Genomic DNA, 21451 nt, shown 5'->3' with positions numbered 1-21451 from the left:
GCTTCTCTAGGTAGAAGGCCAGCTACGTAATGATAGCGGTGTTACAGTAATAATAATTGTGGTATTTAAGTGCTTACTATGTGCTAAGCAGTGTACTAAGCACTGGTCTAGTCATAGTCCCTGTCTCACAGAGGGCTCACAGTTTTAGTAGGAAGAAGAATAGTAGTTGAATCCCCAATTTACAGATGAGTTAACTGAGGCACAGGGAAGTTAAGTGACTTCCCCAAGGTCACACAGCATGATTTAGTGGAAAGAGCATGGGCTTGAGAGAGGTCGAGAGTTCTAACCCCAGCTCCTCCACTTATCAGCTGTACCTCAGTTCCCACATCTGTAAAATGAGGATTAAGACTTTGAGCCCCACATGGGACAATTTAATTACTTTGTATCTACCCCAGCGCTTAGAACAGTGTTTGGCACATAGTAAGCACTTAATAAATACCATCATCATCATCGAGTGGCTGAGCTGGTTATTGAATGTGGGTCCTCTGATTCCCAGGCCTAGACTCTTTCCATTAGGCCACTACCGTTTCTCCACTTCTACTGATATGTAGCATGTAATAGGGGAAATCTGTCGCGAGTTTTCATGGAAGTGTTTCCCTGGTAACATAGAATTTAAACCCTTCCCTTGGGAGTTTAAAATGCAAAGTCTACAGTTATGCCTCTTCCCTATGGGGTGTAGTGGTAACACTATTCATTCAATGCTTACTGTATTCAGGGCCCTGTACAAAGCAACTGGAAAAAGTACACAAGCCAGAGTGAGATGGGGTCCCTGGCCCGCCAGGAGCTCACCATCTAATAATAATGTGAACAAAGTTGGGAAGACATAGAAGGAAAGATGAAATAATCATAAATGACCAACCACATAGAGTCAAACGAGTTCCCTGACAGAAGGAACCTGTAGGAGCCCTCTAAAATGTGGAGAGGATGTTTCATTTTCATTTCATTTATTAGTGTTTATTGAGCACTTACTATGTGCAGAGCACTGTACTAAGAGCTTGGAATGTACAATTCGACAACAGAGACGATCCCTGCCCAATGACGGGCTCACAGTCTAAGCGGGGGAGACAGCAAAGCAAAACAGAACAAAACAAAAACAAGACATCATCAAGATAAATAGAATCAAGGAGGTAATAATGTTGGTATTTGTTAAGCGCTTACTATGTGCCGAGCACTGTTTTAAGCGCTGCGGGAGATACAGTAATCGGGTTGTCCCACGTGAGGCTCGCAGTTAATCCCCATTTTACAGATGAGGTAACTGAGGCACAGAGAAATTAATTGACTTGCCCACAGTCACACAGCTGACAAGTGGCAGAGCCGGGATTCAAACTCATGACCTCTGACTCCCAAGCCCGTGCTCTTTCCACTGAGCCACGGTGCTTCCTCATTAATAAAATATATTAATAAATATAATATAATTAATAAAATAATACACACACAAAAAAAAATGAGCACAGTGCCGAGGGAAGGGAAGGGAGAGCAGAGGGAAAGGGGGGGGCTTAATGTTGGAAGGCCTAATGGTGGAGATGAGCTCTCAGTAGGGCTTTGAAGAGGGGAAGAGAGTTTGGCGGAGGTGAGAAGGGAGGGCATTCCAGGACAGCGGGAGGACGTGGGCCAGGGGTCGACGGCAGGATAGGCGTGACCGTAGATAAGCATCACTACCATCAAAATAGATAAATAGAACCATAGCTAAATGCACATCATTAATATAAAATAAATAGACCAATAAATATGATCAAATATATACAGGTGCTGTGGGGAGGGGAAGGGGTAGAGCATGGGGAGGGAGTAAGGACAATAAGGAGGGGAAGAGGAGCAGAGGGAAAGGGAGGGCTCAGTATGGGGAGGCCTCCTGGAGGAGGTGACCTCTCAGTGGGGCTTTGAAGAGAGGAAGAGAGTTAGTTTGGCGGATGTGAGGGGGGAGGGCGTTCCAGGCCAGAGGTAGGACATGGGTCAGCGGTCGACAGCGGGAGCGAGGGACACTGAGGAGGTTGGCGGCAGAGGAGTGGAAAGTGCGGGCTGGGCTGTAGGGGGAGAGAAGGGAGGTGAGGTAGGAGGGTGCAAGGTGATGGAGGATGGCTTGGTGGAAAGAGCCCGGGCTTGGGAGTCAGAGGTCGTGGGTTGTAATCTCAGTTCCCCCACTTGTGTGCTGTGTGATCTTGGGCAAGTCACTTAACTTCTCTGTGCCTCAGTTCCCTCATCTGTAAAATGGGGATTAAGACTGTGAGCCCCACGTGGGACAACCTGATTACCTTGCATCTAACCCAGTGCTAAGAACAGTGCTTGGTACATAGTAAGTGCTTAACAAATACCACTATTATTATTATTATTATGGAGAGCTTGAGGCCAATAGGAGTTTTTGCTTCATGTGAAGGTTGATAGGCAACCTCTGGAGATTTTGGGGAAGGGGAGGGACATGCCAGAGCGCTTTCCCGGAATGAAGTATAGACTGAAGCAGGGAGAGACAGGAGGATGGGAGATCAGAAAGGAGGCCGATGCAGTAGTCCAATCGGGATATGATGAGAGATTATACCAGCAAGGTAACAGTTTGGGTGGAGAGGAAGGGGTGGATCTTGGCGATGTTGTGAAGGTCAACACAATAGGTTGACCGGCAGGTTATGGTGATGGATTGGATGTGTGGGGTGAGGGGGAGAGCGGAGTCGAGGATGACACCAAGGTTGCGGGCTCGTGAGACAGAAAGGGTGGTAGGTAGTGCCCTCCACAGTGATGGGAAAGTCAGGGAGAAGACAAGGTTTGGGAGGGAAGATAAGGTGCTCAGACTTGGACATATTGAGTTTTTGGTGGCAGGCAGACATCCAGGAGATGTCCTGAAGGCAGGAGGAGATATGAGCCTGGAGGGAGGGGGAGAGAACAGGGGAGGAGATGTAGATCTGGGTGTCATCTGCGTAGAGATGATAGTTGAAGCCGTGGGAGCGGATGAGTTCACCGAGGGAGTGAGTGTAGATGGAGAACAGAAGAGGGCCGAGAACTGACCCTTGGGGACCCCCTACAGTTAGGGGATGGGAGGGGGAGGAGGAGCCTGCTAAGCAGACCGAGAATGAACGGCCAGAAAGATAAGAGGAGAACCAGGAGAGGACGGAGTCTGCGAAGCCAAGGTGAGAAAAGGTGTGGAGGAGAAGGGGATGGTTGACAGTGTCAAAGGCAGCTGAGAGGTCGAGGAGGATTAGGATAGAGTAGAAGCCATTGGATATGGCAAGAAGGAGGTCATTGGTGACCTTTGAGAGGGCGGTTTCGGTGGAGTGGAGGGGACAAAATCCAGATTGGAGGGGATCCAGGAGAGAGTTGGAGTTGAGGAATTCGAGGTAGTGAGTGTAGATGACTCGCTGCACTGTTCTAAGCAATGGGGTAGATACCAGGTCACTGGGTTGGACACAGTCTGTGTCCCACTTGGGGCTCATAGTCTTATTCCCCATTTTTTTTTTACAGATGAGGGAACTGAGGTCCAGAGAAGTGAAGTGACTTCTCCAAGGTCACACAGTGGACAAGTGGCAGAGCTGGGACTAGAACCTAGATCTTTCTGACTTCCAGGCCCGAGCTCTATCCACTAGACCATATACTTACTGCATGCGGAGCACTGTGCTATGTACGTGGGAAGCAGAGTGGCTCAGTGGAAAGAGCACGAACTTGGGAGTCAGATCATGGGTTCAAATCCCAGCCCTGCCATTTGTCAGCTGTGTGACTGGGCAAGTCACTTGACTTCTCTGTGCCTCAGTTACCTCATCTGTAAAATGGGGATTAAGACTGTGAGCCTCATGTGGGACAACCTGATTACCCTGTATCTACCCCAGTGCTTAGAACAGTGCTCTGCACATAGTAAGCGCTTAACAAATACCAACATACATGGGAGAGTACAACACTGCCACTTACCAGCTGTGTGACTTTGGACAAGTCACTTAGCTTTTCTGGGCCTCATTTTCCTCATCTGTAAAATAGGGATTAAGACTGTGAGCCCCACGAGGGACAACCTGATTACCTTGTATCTACCCCAGCTCTTAGAACAGTGCTTGGTACATAGTAAGCCCTTAACAAATACTATCATTATTATTACAACACAACACAATTGGTAGACACAATCCTTGTCCATAATGAGTTTCCACTCTAGGGGTTGGTGGACAACACTACAGCTCTGAAAACCTTTGGTTTGGGCTGCAATCAACTACTGCACGGAGGTTTGACTGTTTGACGGTCTCCCTAAGGAAATGCTGGCCTTACTGATCCTATTTTCTATTTTTCTGGCTATCATTTCATCATTAAGAGTAATGTTGGTATTTGTTAAGCGCTTACTATGTCCCAAGCTCTGTTCTAAGGGCTGGGGTAGACACAGAGGAATCAGGTTGTCCCACGTGGGGCTCACAGTCTTAATCCCCATTTTACAGATGAGGTAACTGAGACACCGAGAAGTTAAATGACTTGCCCAAAGTCACACAGCTGACAGGTGGTGGAGCCGGGATTCGAACCCATGACCTCTGACTCCAAAAGCCCGTGCTCTTTCCACTGAGCCATACTGCTTCTCATTGACATCATTGACAAGTGTGCTGCCTTAGGAAGCATTTGTGTATAGACCTGACCCAGTGACCCAGTTGTTCAGAAAATAACCAAAAATGTTTAGCATTCTCTTCTGAACTCCGGGGCTTCAATGCTGGAAATTCTTTGGGAACCGAGCTTTGCTGCTATATATTGTGAGTGTTTCGAAAGCTGTTCCGATGAAGTAATCATCTTTAAACAAAGTGTTTATGTTACACTCACAAGAGGCTTAGTGTTAAATGCCCTAAGTCTGCATCGTCTTTGATGTGGAAATGGCACGGTGACAGTGGTCCAGTCTGCGCGGGGGAAGGCATATTTTTGGAAAAGTTTCTTTAGAATGGAAAAATCGGGTTCGGGCCTGAATCCGTATGGGGAAAAGCAAATCCTAAGTGCCAATCTAATGTCAGAAGGGAGTCTTTCATGCAAAGACAACGTTTTTGAAGAGGCAGATTTTCCCATATTAGGAAACTTGACATTACCTCATCATCAAAATTGAACCCCTCCTCCCCGAGTCAGGTCCTCCTATTTTGCTCCCATTCTAGGAGAGTCTGGGACCACCTCAAGAACCCAGGCGGATAAATAGAATTTGTGATGGTTCACCCCATATCGGAGAGCAAACTGCTAAGAGACGACTCTGTTCCTCTCTCTAAGTGAAAAGGAAGTTGCAGAGATAGTCCGGGATTCTGCTACCAATTCTATACATGCTTTCTCTACTACATAGACTAAGCGCCCCATGTCGGACAGGGACTGATTATTTTATATCTCTTCCAGCACTTAGAACAGTGCTTGACACGTAATAATAATAATATGATAATAAATGTGGTATTTGTTAAGCACTTACTATGTGCCAGACACTGTACTAGGCATAGGTGTAGATACAAGGTATATGGACACAGTACTTGTCCCGCTTAGGGCTCACAGTCTTAGTCCCCATTTTCCAGAAGTGATAACAAACCCAGATATATGAAATTACTTGTCCAAAGGCACACTGCAGACATGCGGTGGAGGCAGAATTAGAACCCAGGTCCTGCTGATTCCCAGGCCCGTGCTCTATCCACTAAGGCACATAAGTGCTTAACAAATGTCATAATGATAATAATAATAAAATTGCAAATCCTTAGCAATGTAATAGATGAGGGAGAATCAGCACCATGAACTGCAGTATTTAGTCAGATAGGCTTCCTGGTCAACCTGGAGCCATGACCCAGTGAGCAACATTTCAGGAAAAAATTCTGAGACATCTCACCCAAAATGATTCGAGCCGCTTCTTGTTCACTTGCAACAGAGATCATTCTTTTCTAAACCACCCTCCCACCCCCTTGAAAGAAGACTGTGATGTGGTCACACGATGAATCCCTCCCGCTTTCACAGTTAAAAAACATGTGGGTCCTGCAACTTTTATTATATTTTTTTTTTTTCCCCTCAAGCTCAAGTTTGATTTCTCCACTGAGACTCGGCTAGTGAGGTTTGGGAAATATTGCAGTGTTATACACACATTTCCAAAGGAGACTGAAGACAGATTTCCCTTTCCAACTGCCAGGGTTTGAGTCCAGAAAATAGAGTTCACAGTTGGCAGACGGCAGACGGCAAAATGGCAGACGGCAAAAGGAAGGACTTTAGGCAAAGAAAGGAGGGTTGGATTCCCAGGGTAGTGGCACACCCGATAAAATACCAGGTTGGGACCTCACCAGAAGGATTCTTTTCTGAAGAGCAGCAAAGTTCAGTGGAAAGATCATGGGCGTTAGAGTCAGAGGACCTACATTCTAATTCCAGCTCTGCTACTTCCTGGTCTGTGACCTTGGACAAGTCATTCCATTTTTTCATGCCTCAGTTTCTTCATTTGTAAGTTGGAGGTTCAATACCTGCTCCCCTTCATACTTAGACTGTAAGCTCCATATGGGACAGGAACTGTGGTTACCCTGCTGCTTAGAATAGTGATTGACACATAATGAGGATTTTTACTAATACCATTAAAAAAAAAAGTTTCTTAGTTTTTATACTGGTCATTTTACAGGGAAAATCACAGTTCTGTTAAATATTTCAAGTTCATTGTTCTATGAATTTAGGGATGGGAGGTAGGTAGAGAAGCAGCATGGGCTATTGGCAAGAGCAGGGGCTTGGGAGTCCGAGGATGTGAGTTTTAATCCCAGATCCTCACTTGCCTGCTGTGTGACCTTTGGCAAGTCAGTTCACTTCTCTGTTTCAGTTACCTCATCTGTAAAATGGGGATTAAGACAGTGAGCCCCACATGGTACAACTTGATTACCTTGCACCTACCCCGGAGCTTACCTTTGGCACATAGTAAGCACTTAACAAATATCATAATCATTCATTATTATTATTATTCTGATCTCTAGACTGTAAGTTCACTGAGGGAAGGGAATGTTTCTACCAACTCTATTATATTTTATTTTCCCAAGTGCTTAGTACAGTGCTCTGCACATGGGAAGTAAGGCTGGTTAAGCCCTTAAGACTGTGAGCCCCACATGGGACAACCTGATTCCCTTGTGTCTACCCCAGCGCTTAGAACAGTGCTCGGCACATAGTAAGCGCTTAACAAATACCAACATTATTATTATTATTATTAAGTACTTAATGAATATGATTGACTTGATCACGTTGAGATTTATTACTGCATCAGCCAGTCATTTTCATTACGGAGTGAAATATTTGAAATGGTGAAGTTACTGTAGCAGTGGACATTAAATGCCTACAATTAAGTTTCCTGTGTGAAGCTAATGAACTGTGAGTTATGGTAACTATGAGATTAGAGCCCCAGGAGGGGGTATAGGGCTTGAAATGGCAGGTAGCTTCATGCAAGGTCATGGAAAATCCTGATTAATCAGTTAACTGTGTACAGGTCTTCTGGAACCATCTGGGTTATGTTCTTTGAAAATGGGGCTATGACAAGACTAAGTGAATTGTGGGGTGTTTTCCCATGACTTATTTACCATAGTTAAGTTCCATCCCTAACATAGCCTTGACATGATCCCTCTCAACTGGCAGGGATGGGGTGGGATTGTGAATCTCACAACATCACACCATTTCCTTGTTCAGTAAATAGCAGTGATTAAATGAGAGATGCATGCATGGCTGGCAATGATAGCATGCACTACTAGTTTTGGGTTTGTTTGTTTTTTAAGATTCTAGAACAGGAGAGGACATGGAAGGGGAGAGTTCAGGGTCTGAGACAGAAAAAAGCTGGGACCAGGGAGGACATTGCCACTGTGATTGAGAAGCAGTATGGCTTAGAGGAAAGAATAGGGGCCTGGGAGTCAGAGGACCTGGGTTCTAATCCTGACTCTGCCATCTGTTTGTTATATGACCTTGGGTAAGTCACTTCACTTTTGGTGCCTTAGTTTCCACAACTCTAAAATAGAGATTAAATCCTACTTCCTCCTACTTAGACTATGAGGGAGAGGAACTGTTTCTACCCCAGACCTCAGAATAAGGCTTGACACGTAAGGGCTTAACCAGCACCATGATAGTATTACTACTGCTACTACTACTAATAATAATAATATCATATTAGAGACATAATTTACTTATCAGCAAAGGATATAGCATGTATTACCAGGTTGAACTTATCGTGAGATGTTCAAAACCTGAGGTATACTGGAATAATCAAAATGCTATTAATTGGCTACTAAAACCACAATTGGAAACCAGTGTAGACAAAAGAAACTTGAAAACATGTTCATGCTAAAAAGCAGAGAAATGGGAGATGGTAAGAATGCCATATGTAGAAAAAACTCATCCATTTTTAGAATTTATTCTTTTCATCCGTTTAAGGATTAAGAATGCTATAAAAGGAAAACCCCATGTGATAGATTTTCTGACTTGGTGGCAGTATTAAGGGATTACTCTGCAATGTGGATGGATTGGAGGCTGGGAGGGCCAGTCCGGAAAATAGGAATCAAGAGAGGGTATATGTTGTGTGTGGGCGGTTTGGCCACAGTCTTTTATTGAGAATCACCTTGTGATCCTTACAACCGAAGGTCAAAAGATCATTGAATCAAAGGAGGCCTTAAATTACAGGGCGAGATTCCTGTGCCTATTGGAGTTTTCTCTGCAGCACCCTGGCCCCATGACCCCCCACAACTAGCTTTTCTTCACTGCTCTTCTGCATTAAAAATAGACCCAGCAGTGTTGACGACGAGAGTTTGTAAGGTGAACTAGAGGTATGTGTGCCCTCAAGGGAGTAGCGGCATGGCATAGTGAGAAGCAGCACTGCATAGTGGATAGAGCATGGACCTGGGAGTCTGAAGGTCGTGGGTTCTAATCCTGGCTCCACCATTTGTGTGCTGTGTGACCTTGGGTAAGTCACTTCACTTCTCTGTGCCTCAGTTACCTCATCTGGAAAATGGGGATTGAGACTGTGAGCCCCACATGGAACGGGGACTGTGTCAATTTGATTTGCTTGTATCTACCCCAGTGCTTAGTACAATGCCTGGCACATAGTAAGCACTTAAGAAATACCATCATTTATTTTTAAGGGAGGGAGGTAAAGACAAAGGAAGGGGGAATTTTGCCTGGTTGGCAGAGTTGGATTTTGACTGATTGATTCATTCAATCGTATTTATTTTGGGCCACTTCAAGGAAGGGAAAAACTGTCCACCCACTCCCATTCCAAATGGCTTCCATTCATTGCGCTGAATGTATACACCGTATCAGTGGTGGAATGCGATCATGTGGAAGTTCATTTGAGCCTCCAAACTTAAAGCATTTCTCCAGAGGGAACTCTGACCCATTCCCCCTTGCTCCAGAGTCACTGAATTCCCTTCCCAGATCCTCGTTGGCTCAGAGACTACTTGCAGAGCAAAAAGGGGGTGCTGTTGAATTTTGAACAGCTGCCAAGCCTCAGTCACCATCCCCCAATAGTCCACCCTACAACAATTGCATGACTCTTTCAGCATCTGAGGCGGGCCCTGCCTATGGGGTCTATTCGAAACCATCATTAACCTAGACCTCCTTGAAGTTTCACTGACCATTTATCCAATTTCTTTAACTACTGAACCAGAGACTCAAAAAAGGGCATGGAAGTCAATGTATATGTTACAGAGAAGCAGCGTGGCTCAGTGGAAAGAACACGGGCTTTGGAGTCAGAGGTCATGGGTTCGAATCCCAGCTCTGCCACTTGTCAGCTGTGTGACTGTGGGCAAGTCACTTCACTTCTCTGTGCCTCAGTTACCTCATCTGTAAAATGGAGATGAAGACTGTGAGCCCCACGTGGGACAACCTGATTCCCCTGTGTCTACCCCAGCGCTTAGAACAGTGCTCTGCACATAGTAAGTGCTTAACAAATACCAACATTATTATTATTGTATCTCAGCTGAGCCCATCGTGACAAGTGTCTCTTTTTATTTAATGGTATTAGTTAAGTCCTTACTATGTGCCAGGCACTGTACTAAGCGCTGGGATAGATACAAGTTAATCAGGTTGGTCACAGTCCTAGTCCCATGTGGGGCTCACAGTCTTAATCCCCATTTTAGAGATGAGGAAATTGAAGCACGGAGAAGTGAAGAGACTTGGCAAAGTCACACATCAGAAGAGTGGCAGAGCCGGTATTAGAACTCAGATCCTTCTTAATCCCAGTCCCACTGGGCCACGATGCTTCTCCTGACTAGAACAGCATGGCTCAGTGGAAAGAGCCCGGGCTTGGGAGTCAGAGGTCGTGGGTTCGAATCCCAGCTCTGCCACTTGTCAGCTGTGTGACTGTGGGCAAGTCACTTAACTTCTCTGTGCCTCAGTTACCTCATCTGTAAAATGGTGGTGAAGACTGTGAATCTCACGTGGGACAACCTGATTACCCTGTATCTACCCCAGTGCTTAGAACAGTGCTCTGCACATAGTAAGCGCTTAACAATTACCAATATTATTAGAACTTGCACAGTTATTTTTTGGGGAGCGAATGCACTTAGAAAGGAGAAAATGAATGTAAGCTTCTTGAGGCTGGGGATCATGTCTACTAACTCTATTGTACCATACCAGCTGCTCAGTACAGAGCTCTACACACAGTGGACACAAAAATTCAATAGATAGGCAGACCAAATTGGTCTCTAAGAAACAGTAATCTATATTCTGCCGTCGGCAGCTACAGCAGTCTTGGAGGAGGGTGGGGCTGAGTCCTTCCACAATGTTTTCGAAAGTTTTAAAGTTATTTCTCCCACGGATTTTCCCTGGGGTGGCAGTTCTGAAGTGAAAATCTTCCAGAAGCAACTCAAAATCCTTCTCCTCCCCTTAAATGTGGAAACTCAGCCACACCTTTGCCTGCCTCCTCCCTCCCCTCATTTCCTCCCCTTTGCCCCCAAACACACCCCACCGCTTCCCACCCTCCGTTTCTCCTCACCTCAGGGAACAACAGAAACCAGGTCACCACAAGGAGCACTGTTCAGGATTCCAAATGAAAATAAATGTAAAAGACCCAAATGACTTTTAAGCCCCAAACCTGACATTTTGAACTCTCAGGCTCTGTCATTCGCCCAGTTCGTGATGGGCGATTTTAAAATCTGTATTCACTGGAACCCAACTAGAAGGAACATTCTTTCCCCACCTCCTTTATCTCTTCCAAAGTCGTAGTAACTTTTACTGAGCTTTCTGAGAAAACCGGTGCTTGAAAGAACATCTTTCAGGCACGGATCCACCTCCCAGCTGCCAGACATATGTACAGCTGGTGCACTGTTTACAGGCCAACCTAAGAGGAGGAAGCTGTATTACTGTTTCTACCCTTCTATATTTCAATTCTGGAAGTGATCAGAACACATATTTTGCAAATAATATTTTAATAGCAAAAGAATTTTACTGTCAACTTTCAACAGACTCTTTACAAGCCCCATTTCCTCCAGCCCCCCAAGTCTGCAGACTACAGTCTAGGACAGGAAAATAATCATATGATTAAGCAACCACATTTCAGAGAATCAACTAATCTGACCTGCCTTCTTATTCAAACCAGGCGATTATTTCTTAAATTGTCATTTTAGCAGAATTCTCAAGGCCCCAATCACATCGTTGTGCAAGAGATAAATTAGGACTGGTGTTTTCCATTATAAACTCTGATTTTCCAGTTTCTAGCTGTTTCAAACTGAGCTGGGATAAAGTTCTGCAAATACAGTGTCAGCCAGAATGGGATGGGTTTTCTCAGCAAGATGAGAGAGTTCAGCATTCATGGGCACCTCTGAAAATGAAATGAATGACTTCTTTCACATCTTTTTTGTGCAACAGTGAAACCAAAATATGCCTCCATAGTGTAAAAAAAAAAAAAAGGAATTATTACAGAGAATTTGGTCCATAATGAAGCCAAATGTTTTGCAATAGCTGAGTTCAAGTCTAAAAACACTTCTAGACAAGAGGAAAGTCCTTGGTGAATTTTTGCTTTCATGTTGTCTTTTTTTTCCTTTTTTTGCTTGTAATAATGTAATTTTATAACCCTCTTCACAGTCTGAATTTACAATCATTGTTGCCTGCCAACTGTTACTGTGTGATCTGTGGCAACCAGGAAACCCTCACAACCAAGTTATTTATACCTCAGGAGATGATGTTACAAGGTCAAAGCAATATCTGTGCAAATCTGTAAAGATGATTACAGAAAGGAAGGACGAGATATGGACGAAAAGCCACAGCCTAATTCGGTAGAATAAAAGGAACCAATGATAGATCTGTAAGTAAAAGCAGCTTCTCAACAATCTGAGCCGTTCATTTGCAATAAAAAGGCAAAGTTATACAGGCTTTGACTCTACGGCAAATATTTCCAGCTATACACTATTTTGAGGACCATGGAGAAGCAGTATGGCTTAGTGGATAGAACATGGGCCTGGGAGTCAGAAGGTCATGGGTTCTAAACCTGGTTCTGCTACTTGTCTTCTGTGTGACCTTGGGCAAGTCACTTCACTTCTCTGGGCCACAGTTTCCTCATCTATCTGTGAACCCATCATTGGGCAGAGATTGTCTCTATCAGTTGCCGAATTGGACATTCCAAGTGCTTAGTACAGTGCTCTGAATGATTAGCTGAGAAGCAGCGTGGCTCTGAGAAGCAGCGTGGCTCAGTGGAAAGAGCCTGGGCTTTGGAGTCAGAGCTCATGAGTTCGAATCCCAACTCTGCCACCTGTCAGCTGTGTGACTGTGGGCAAGTCACTTAACTTCTCTGTGCCTCAGTTACCTCATCTGTAAAATGAGGATGAAGACTGTGAGCCCCACGTGGGACAACCTGATTCCCCTTTGTCTACCCCAGCACTTAGAACAGTGTTCTGCACATAGTAAGTGCTTAACAAATACCAACCAACATTATTATTAGGGATTAAGACCATGACCCCTATTGAGAGCCCTATATGGGACAAGTACTGCTTTCAAACCAATTATCTAGTTTCTACTCCAGCACTTAGAACAGTGCCTGGCACAGAGTAAGCTCTTAATAAAAACATAATAATAATTATTATTAATGGAAGGCCTTGTTAAATTCTTTTAACAAGCCAAATGTTTTGGGACTCATCTATTTTCCAAGAACATTTTTTCAGTGTATGTCTGGGGAAAACAGCATCGAGGCAGCCTGCCCGACGGAATGGTGATGCTGTCTGGTAGAGAAGAAGATTTTATTTCTGATAGCCTTCTAAATCTACTATCCTTTAGACTGAGAGCTCTTTGTGGGTCGGGAATTTGCTTACCAACTCTGTTGCATTATACTTTCCCAAGACCTTAGTAGAGTGTGCTGTACACAATCATTAAATACCACTGATTGATCACATTCTTCATGGTATTTGTTAAGCACTTATGTGCCAGACACTGCACTAAGCCTTGGGGTAGATACAAGCTAATCAGGTTGGACCCAATCCTTGTTCCAAATGGGGCTCCTGGTATTAATCCCCACTTTACAGATGAGGTAACTGAGGCCCAGAAAAATGAAGTGACTTCCCCAAGGTGACACAGCAGCAAGTGACAGATCTGGGATTAGAACCCACGTCCTTCTGACTCTCTGGCCTGTGCTGTACCCACTAGGTCTTGATGCTTCTCAAATGTCAAGTTTTTTTCCAAAGGCATGCCCTCATTAAATACACAGATTTTCCAGCATAAGTCATGAATCTTTCATCTGCATGGCCTAACGTAAAATGCACCGAGTTGGAAGCCAGAGGACATGAGTTTTAATACCAGCTCTGCCGCTTGCCTTTTGTGTTACCTTGGTCAAGTCACCTAACTTTATGATTCAGTTCCCTCATTGTTAAATGAGGAATCAGTACCTTTTCTCCCTCCCACTTAGATTATGAGTCCTGTGTGGACAGAAACTGTGCCTGTCCTGATCACCTGTATCTACACCATTCAGAGCTTAAAAAAATCACTATTATTACAACTATTTAAACTGTCTCTTTACCATGGTTCTGTGTTTTTCTAGTTTCCTTATTAGATTAAAAAGTTCTAGAGGACAGAAAATGTGTACTCTTTAACATAAGAGCATTTTTTACAGACTTCTTAATTTCAGAGGATTTGCCCCCCTCCAGCATAATTAACTCACTAATTTAATTATCCTATTTTCCATTCTCCATAACCATTCTCAAACAATCCAGATGGGTATTTGGATTACTTTTTTTTTAATCAATCAATCATTTATTGAGCACTTATTGTGTGAAGAGCACTTCCTAAGCATTTGGCAGGTTACAATATAACAGGCACATTCCCTTTCCACAGTGAGGTTACAGTTTAGAGAGGGTGACAGACATTAATATCAATAAATAAATGATGGATATGTAAATAAGTGCTGTGGGGTTGGGGATGTGGGAGGAGGAAAGGGAGTAAAGGTGACGCAGAAAGAAGGGGAAGAAAGAGAAAGAGGGCTTAATCAGGGAGAGTCTCTTGGAGGTTTTGTCTGATCTTATGCTGTCTAGTCGTCTCCAACCATAGCGACTCCACGGACACATCTCTTCTAGAACGCCCCACCTCTATCTATAATTGTTCTGGTAGTGTACCCAAAGAGTTTTCTTGGTAAAAATACAGAGGTGGTTTATCATTGCCTCCTTCTGCACAGTAAACTTGAGTCTCTGCCCTCGACTCTCTCCCATGTAGCTGCTTCCCAGCACAAGTGAGTTTTGACTTGAAGCAAATTGCCCTCCACTCACTAGCCACTGCCCAAGATAGGAATGAAATGGGTAGGCCTCTGCTTGACTCTCCCTCCCATAGCCGATTTAGGTAGAGTACTGGAAATTCTCCAGGTGTGATCAGTGAGGAAGTCAGTGAGGTAAGGTAGGAGGAGCTGAGCACATCAGATGTTTTAAAGCTTAAGGTAAGGAGCTTCTGATTGATTAGAGGTGGATGGGCAACCCCTGGAGAATCTTGAGGTGTGGGGAGATGTGGACTGAAGGTATTTTTAGAAAAAAAGATCCTGGCAGCAAAATGAAGTATGGACTAGACTGGGGAAAGAAAGGAGGCAGGGAGGTGAGTGAGAAGGCTGCAGTAAAGGAGGGATAAGAAAAGTCCTTGGTTCAGCATAGTGGCGGTTTGGATGGAGAAGAAAGCACAGATTTTAGCTGTGTTATGAAGGTTGAAAAGACAGGATTTAATGACAGAATGAATATGTTCAGTGAATGACAGAGATGAGATGAGAATAATGCCAAGGTAATAGGTTTGGGAAACCGGAAGCATAGTTGTATTGTCGACCCCACAGCACTTAAGTACATAGCTTTAAATTATATATTATAAATCATTTCTTTACATTAATGTCTGTCTCCCCCTCCATACTACAAGCTCACTGTGGGCAGGGAGCGTGCCTGTCAACTTGGTGAAGCAGCATGGCATAGTGGATAGAGCATAGGCCTGGGAGTCAGAAGGTCATGAGCTCTAACTGCCAGTTGTCTGCAGTGTGACCTTGGGCAAGTCACTTAACTTCTCCGGGCTTCAGTTACCACATCTGTAAAATGGAGATTGAGACTGTGAGCCCCACGTGGGACAGGGACTGCGTCCAACCCCATCTGCTTGTCTCCACCCCAGCGCTTAGTACAGTGTCTGGCACACAATAAGTACTTAACAAATACCACAATTATTAGCCTTCCGAGTGCTTAGTCTAATGCTGTGCACATAGTAAGTACCACTGAATACGATGATGATGATGATGATACAGTGATGGGAAACGCAAAGGAAGGATGGGTTTTGGGTGGGAAGATGAGTTCTGTTTTATCTAAAACCTGCAATGTCCAAGCAAATTAAGTAGTCCATATCAATCAGTGCTATTTCTTGAGTGTTTATCATGTGCAGAGCACTGTTCTAAGATCTTGGGATCTTAGAACAGTTCAAGAGAAATAGTATAGTTCAAGAGAAATTAACTGACACATTCCCTGCCTATGTGCTAGCAACTTTCAGGAATTAGTGGGCCAGAGTCCCCAGTATTGTTAAAGGGCAGAGAGATGATTATGGCTACTTTCCCACTCTACCAATATTTTTATTTCATCCTTGTTCTTAGATCTTGTCTCTCTCTGCTGAGGACTCACTTATTAGAATTCACATCTACCAGGATTTTCTGTTAGAAATCCATCTAGAGTTTCTTGTGCAATTATTCAGTTGAGCTGAGTAGACAGAATCTAGGCTCTGTGCTTCAAGAGGTGCATTAAGAGGTTCAGAGAAGAGCTACACCAATGAATAGAGGCTTAGGAAATGAGACCTTTGAGGAAGGGTTAATGGAATTGGTATTATGTGGTTCAAGGGGAAGGATCATGGCTAAATGGTCTTCAAGTTCAGGTGACCGAGGCAAATGACAATGGGATTTAATAGCAACCTGAGGGATTTCAGTTTGGGGGAAGAAATTCTGACCTTGAAAGTTTAATCAACAGAGGAAGAACTTTTCCTTGGACCAGACCCCCAAAATAAGAAGGCTGCCATGTCCATGACAGGGATTTGGACTCCATGGTCCCCTGAGGAATGTTCCAAACTATAATTCAGAGAAAAGTTCCCTCCTCAATGGATTTTTCCCTATCTGATTTGATTCTGCATTGATTATACCTATCAGATGCGCTTTAAAATGAATAGAAGTGACATTCATATTAATAATAATTGTGGTATTTGTTAAGCACTTACTATATGTCAAGCACTGTATATGTTAAGCACTGGGGTAGATACAGGATAATCAAGTCCCATATGGGGTTCACAGTCTAAGTAGGAGGGAGGATAGGGTTTGAACTCCCATTCTACTGATGAAGGGACTGAGACCCAGAGGAGTGAAGTGACTTGCCCAAGGTTACACAATGGGCAAGTGTCAAGTTCAAATCCCCAAATCCTCTGATCATCTTTCCAGTCAGGCTGCAGGAAAGGATAGTATCTGAAGCTAGAATATTTATTCATTCATTCATTCAATAGTATTTATTGAGCACTTACTATGTGCAGAGCACTGTACTAAGTGCTAGGAATGTACAAATGGGTAACAGAGACAGTCCTGCCCTTTGGCGGGTTTACAGTCTAATCTGGGAAGGCGGACAGACAAGAACAATAACAATAAATAGAATCAAGGGGATGATAAATAGAATCAAGGGGATGACTCCAGAGACTACATTACCCCGTAAGGTAACTAGATTTCTCCTTCACCAGCACAGGTGAAATGGATAGAACATAAGTGTATTGAGTTAACACAAAATTATCAGGGAGCCACAAAAACAGGCCAATTTTTTATTCAAATATGTCTTTGAACAGGCATCCTGAATACAAAGTCAAAGAATGCCATACCTCATGGTATACTGGTAATAAAGCTTTGTGCCCAGAATGCTTTTACAGCGGACACAGCTGTGTTATGGCTGTACTGGATTTGAGTCCTGGGAACAAACTAAACAGACTGTCTGCACAGAGGGTAGGGCGGATACTAATTCTTCTCTTTGTGAGGTAAAAATAGGATCCCTTGTTGAGCAGTGGAAACAAAGTTTTGGTGAGCAAGTTGGCTTCGAGCCCCAAGAAGCCCTCCAGATGACTTTTTTCTCTTTAGGCATAATTATAGAACAGAGTAGAATTTTGCTTTCCATTGTGCTTTTCACACTCACTTTATATAAACACTTCCCAAGGGATGTGGTCTGTGCGGGCAAATATTTCAGAGATCTGTCACACCTTTTCTCGGTTGTTCGTTCCTGTGACGGTTTAATAGTAATAATGCTTATGGTACTTGTTAAGTGCTTACTATGTGCCAGACATTGTTCTAAGTACTGAGTAGACACAAGTTAATCAGGTTGGTCACAGTCCCTGTCCCACCTGGGGCTCACACTCTTAATCCCCATTTTTAAAGATGAGGTAACTGGGGCTCGGTGAAGTCACACAGGTCACACAGCAGACATGTGGTAGAGCCAGGATTAGAACCCAGGACCTTCTGACTCCCAGACTAAACCACTAAGCCCCACTGCTTCTGGAGCAGTCAGCTTCCTACCTGAGGGACCAGGGATGGTATTTGCCGATACTCAGACACGTGTGATGGTATGTGTGTTATGTCAAGCTGGTAACATGATGTAATGATATCATATGGAACATTTGCAGAGGTCTGCTCACACCTCGAGCATTTTTTTCAATGCTATTTGTTAAGCGCTTTCTGTGTGCCAGGTTCTGTTCTAAGCACTGGGGGTAGATACACTGGGCCAGCAGCGTTGCTTAGTGGAAAGAGAACGGTTTGGAAGTCAGAAGTCGTAGGTTCTAATCCTGGCTCTCCCACTTATCAGCTGTGTGACTTTGGGCAAGTCACTTCACTTCTCTGTGACTCAGTTACCTCATCTGGAAAATGGGGATTAAGACTGTGAGCCCCACGTGGGATAACCTGGTTATTTTGTATCTACCCCAGTGCTTAGAACAGTGCTTGGCACATAGTAAGCACTTTACAAATACCATCGTTATTATTATTACACAAGCTAATCAAGTTGAACACAAGTCCAAGTCTCACATGGGACTCATAATCTTTCTCCCCATTTCACAGATAACAGACACAGAGAAGTAAAGTGAGTTGCCCGGGGTCACACAGCAGACAAGTGGCAGATCTGGGATTAGATCATGGCCTTCTGACTCCCAAGCCCATGCTCTATCCACTAGCCCACACTGCTTCTCTTTTCTTTATGAGAGAGTCCCTTGGCTCCCTCCATGTTTTGTAGCCTTTGCTCCAGTAGGGTAAATCTCCACATCCTATCAGCTACCTCTGAGCAGAGAGGCCATTTCTGAGTCACAAGACTCAGGTGCAGGAGCTGAGGCAGAGAGGACTTGGATGCAAAGCCCTCCGGAAGGTTAGTTATACCAGACATGGGACGGACCGGCTGAAAACTGGCCCGTCTGGATTCAAGCCAGAACAATGGCACCCTCCAAAATAATGACAATGAAAATTGTGATATTTGTTAAGCGCTTACTATGTACCAGGCACTGTACTCAGTGCAATTTGGGTCGGACACAATCCCCGTCCCACGTGATGACCACAGTCTTCAACACCATTTTACAGCTGAGGTAACTGAGGCCCAAAGAAGTGAAGTGACTTAGTCAAGGTCACACAGCAGACAGGTGGTGGGGCCTGGGATTAGAACCCAGGTCCTTCAGACTCCAGGCCCGTACTCTACCACTCTGCTTTAGTGCTTGTTTTTGCTGAGCCAGCTGAAATGCCACTTGAATCACCATGTGGGTGAGGATTAGAACCCAGGACCTTCTGACTCCTAGACCCATGCTCTATCCAATAGGTTATGCTCCTTGCCATAAGGCTAGATTTGAGGTTTCTGCCAACGACAACTCTTCTGATGTAGAGTCTAGAGCTTAGATGTGGTTGATTTTTCAATTTGGGCATTACCAAAATATTTGCCTTTGGGGCATGACTTTGAAAGTAGAGGGTTTAAGGAACAGAAAGAAATGTGGAGATGAACGCTTCAGGGGTTTATGTGTTTCATCTTAGTATAGGAATATTAGACCCTGAAACTCCATTAAGAATAGTGAGCTTTTTTCCCAAGTTGCACTCCGCCTGTTATTGTTAAGTAAGCACAGTGTAAACCAAGAAAGGCATCTCAACTGCAAACAGACTGTGCTTTGAAGCAATGCCCAACTTTTTATGTTTTCAATAAAAATTTAAAAATGAAGTTAAGAAGGCAGTTACTGGGCTTCAAAGGAAAAGGTCTACTAGGCTAAATTGCAAGGTCTTGAATTATTGAATTTAGAAAGTTGTGAATATTCCTTGTGCACAGTAAAGTGCTGAGTTTTTAAGGATTAAGGGCCTTTTTTTTGTGACTGGCTGCAATAGACAGTTTCCATCAATTTTCGTGACCTTTTTAATCGGGCTCTTTTTGTAAGTAGACAAAACCTCACGGGATCACTTATAGAACTGAGAGCAAAAAAGCCAACATTCTTATCCCTAACATAAAAGGATTATTTGAAATATTTTTCCATTCAAGTTTCTAATAGTAAGGTGAACTGCAATCAAAATGTTTGTTGTTAAAGGAAATGAGAAGAAAGCTTCTGAATAACTGAAAGAGCCACCAGTATAATCTAGTTATGTGACTCCTGCCTGTTGTGTCCTATTGCTTGAGGTCTTAAAGAAAATGAACTGCGCGCAAAGGAAATCAGACAGTCTAAAAGAAAAAGAAATTCAACATGCCTTGCTTTGCTTAGCTCTTTGTAGAAAGATATATTTGCATAGGAATATATTTAAAAAATGGGAATTAAAAGCCATCCCTAACTTGAACATGAATTTTAATTGTCCTGTAATGGAATACACTTCAGAATATATGTACTTCTAAAAAAAAATAATAAACAAGCCCATTTCTATAAAATCAATACCTTCAATTTGTATAGCACTTTTTATTTTCAAAAATGTACTTGTATTTCTACATGCAAGTTTGATACTTTTCATTCATATTTGAATGTCATAGCCGAGCCCTAAGATCATCACATAAAGGAGAGATAAGGAAAGATAAGAGGAGAGATAGTGAATGTGGCCTCTTTAAAGGAAACTGTAGAATAAAAGTCTGGAGGGCAGTATAGGGAGAGAAGAAAAAGAATCCCAAACGTGCTTTGGTCAAAAACCAACAATCTGAATAAGAGGAAGGATAAGAAGAAGTTGAGAAGCAGCTAGTGGAAAGAACCCTGGTCTGGGAGTCAGCGGACCTGGGTTCTTTCATTTATTCAATTCATTTGATCATATTTATTGAATGCTTACTGTGTGCAGGGCACTGTACTTAGCTCTTCGGAAAGTACAATACGACAATAAACAATGACAATCCCTGCCCACAGTGAGCTCTCAGACTAGAAAGGGGGAGACAGACATCACTACACATAAAGAGACATCAATACAATAAATAAAATTACAGGTATATACGTAAGTCCTATGGGGCTGGGAGGGGGGAAGAGCAAAGGGAGTAAGTCAGGGGGATGCAGAAGGGAGTGGGAGATGAGGAAAAGTGGGGCTTAGCCTGGGTTCTACTTCTGGCTCTATCAATTGCCTGCTGTATGACCTTGGGCAAGTCACTTAGCTTCTCTGTGCCTCAGTTTCCTCATCTGTAAAATGGAATTCAATAACTGTTCTTCCTTCTAGTTAGACCGTGAGCCCCATATGGGACAGGGACTGCATCCAATCTGATTATCCTGTGTGTACCCCAGTGCTTAGAACAGTTCTTGACACAGTGTAAGTGATTAAGAAATATTATTATCATTATTATTACATTGACTTATTGTTGCACTCACAGGGGCCATGCCCAATTCCCACCTGTGTATTCATTCATTCAGTAGTATTTATTAAGCACATACTGTGTGCAGAACACTGTACTAAGCACTTGGGAAAGTACACTACAACAATAAACGGTGACATTCCCTGCCCACAGTGAGCTCACAGTCTAGAGGGGGAGAATAATTCTGTTATTGTGCCAAGCACTGTTCTAAGCTCTGGGGGGGATAGACACAAATCAGGTTGGACACAGTCCCTCCCAGCAATTAGTACAGTGCCCTGCAC

The 21451-nt window shown here is 43.6% G+C and overlaps 1 long non-coding RNA gene across 1 annotated transcript in view; it reads right to left on the bottom strand.

Moving 5' to 3' along the window:
- LOC114811275 overlaps positions 1 to 11100 on the bottom strand; it is a 33900-nt gene extending 22800 nt beyond the window's left edge. The window contains exon 1 of the long non-coding RNA XR_003758935.2: positions 10892 to 11100. This is a non-coding gene — a long non-coding RNA (uncharacterized LOC114811275). The remainder of the gene's footprint in view (positions 1 to 10891) is intronic.
- Positions 11101 to 21451: the final 10351 nt, after the last annotated feature.

The sequence above is a fragment of the Ornithorhynchus anatinus genome, chromosome 4 (assembly GCF_004115215.2).
Source record: "Ornithorhynchus anatinus isolate Pmale09 chromosome 4, mOrnAna1.pri.v4, whole genome shotgun sequence".
NCBI lineage: Eukaryota > Metazoa > Chordata > Mammalia > Monotremata > Ornithorhynchidae > Ornithorhynchus > Ornithorhynchus anatinus.
The sequence above is the reverse complement of the archived record's forward strand: the minus strand, read 5'-3'. Positions and strand labels throughout refer to the sequence as shown.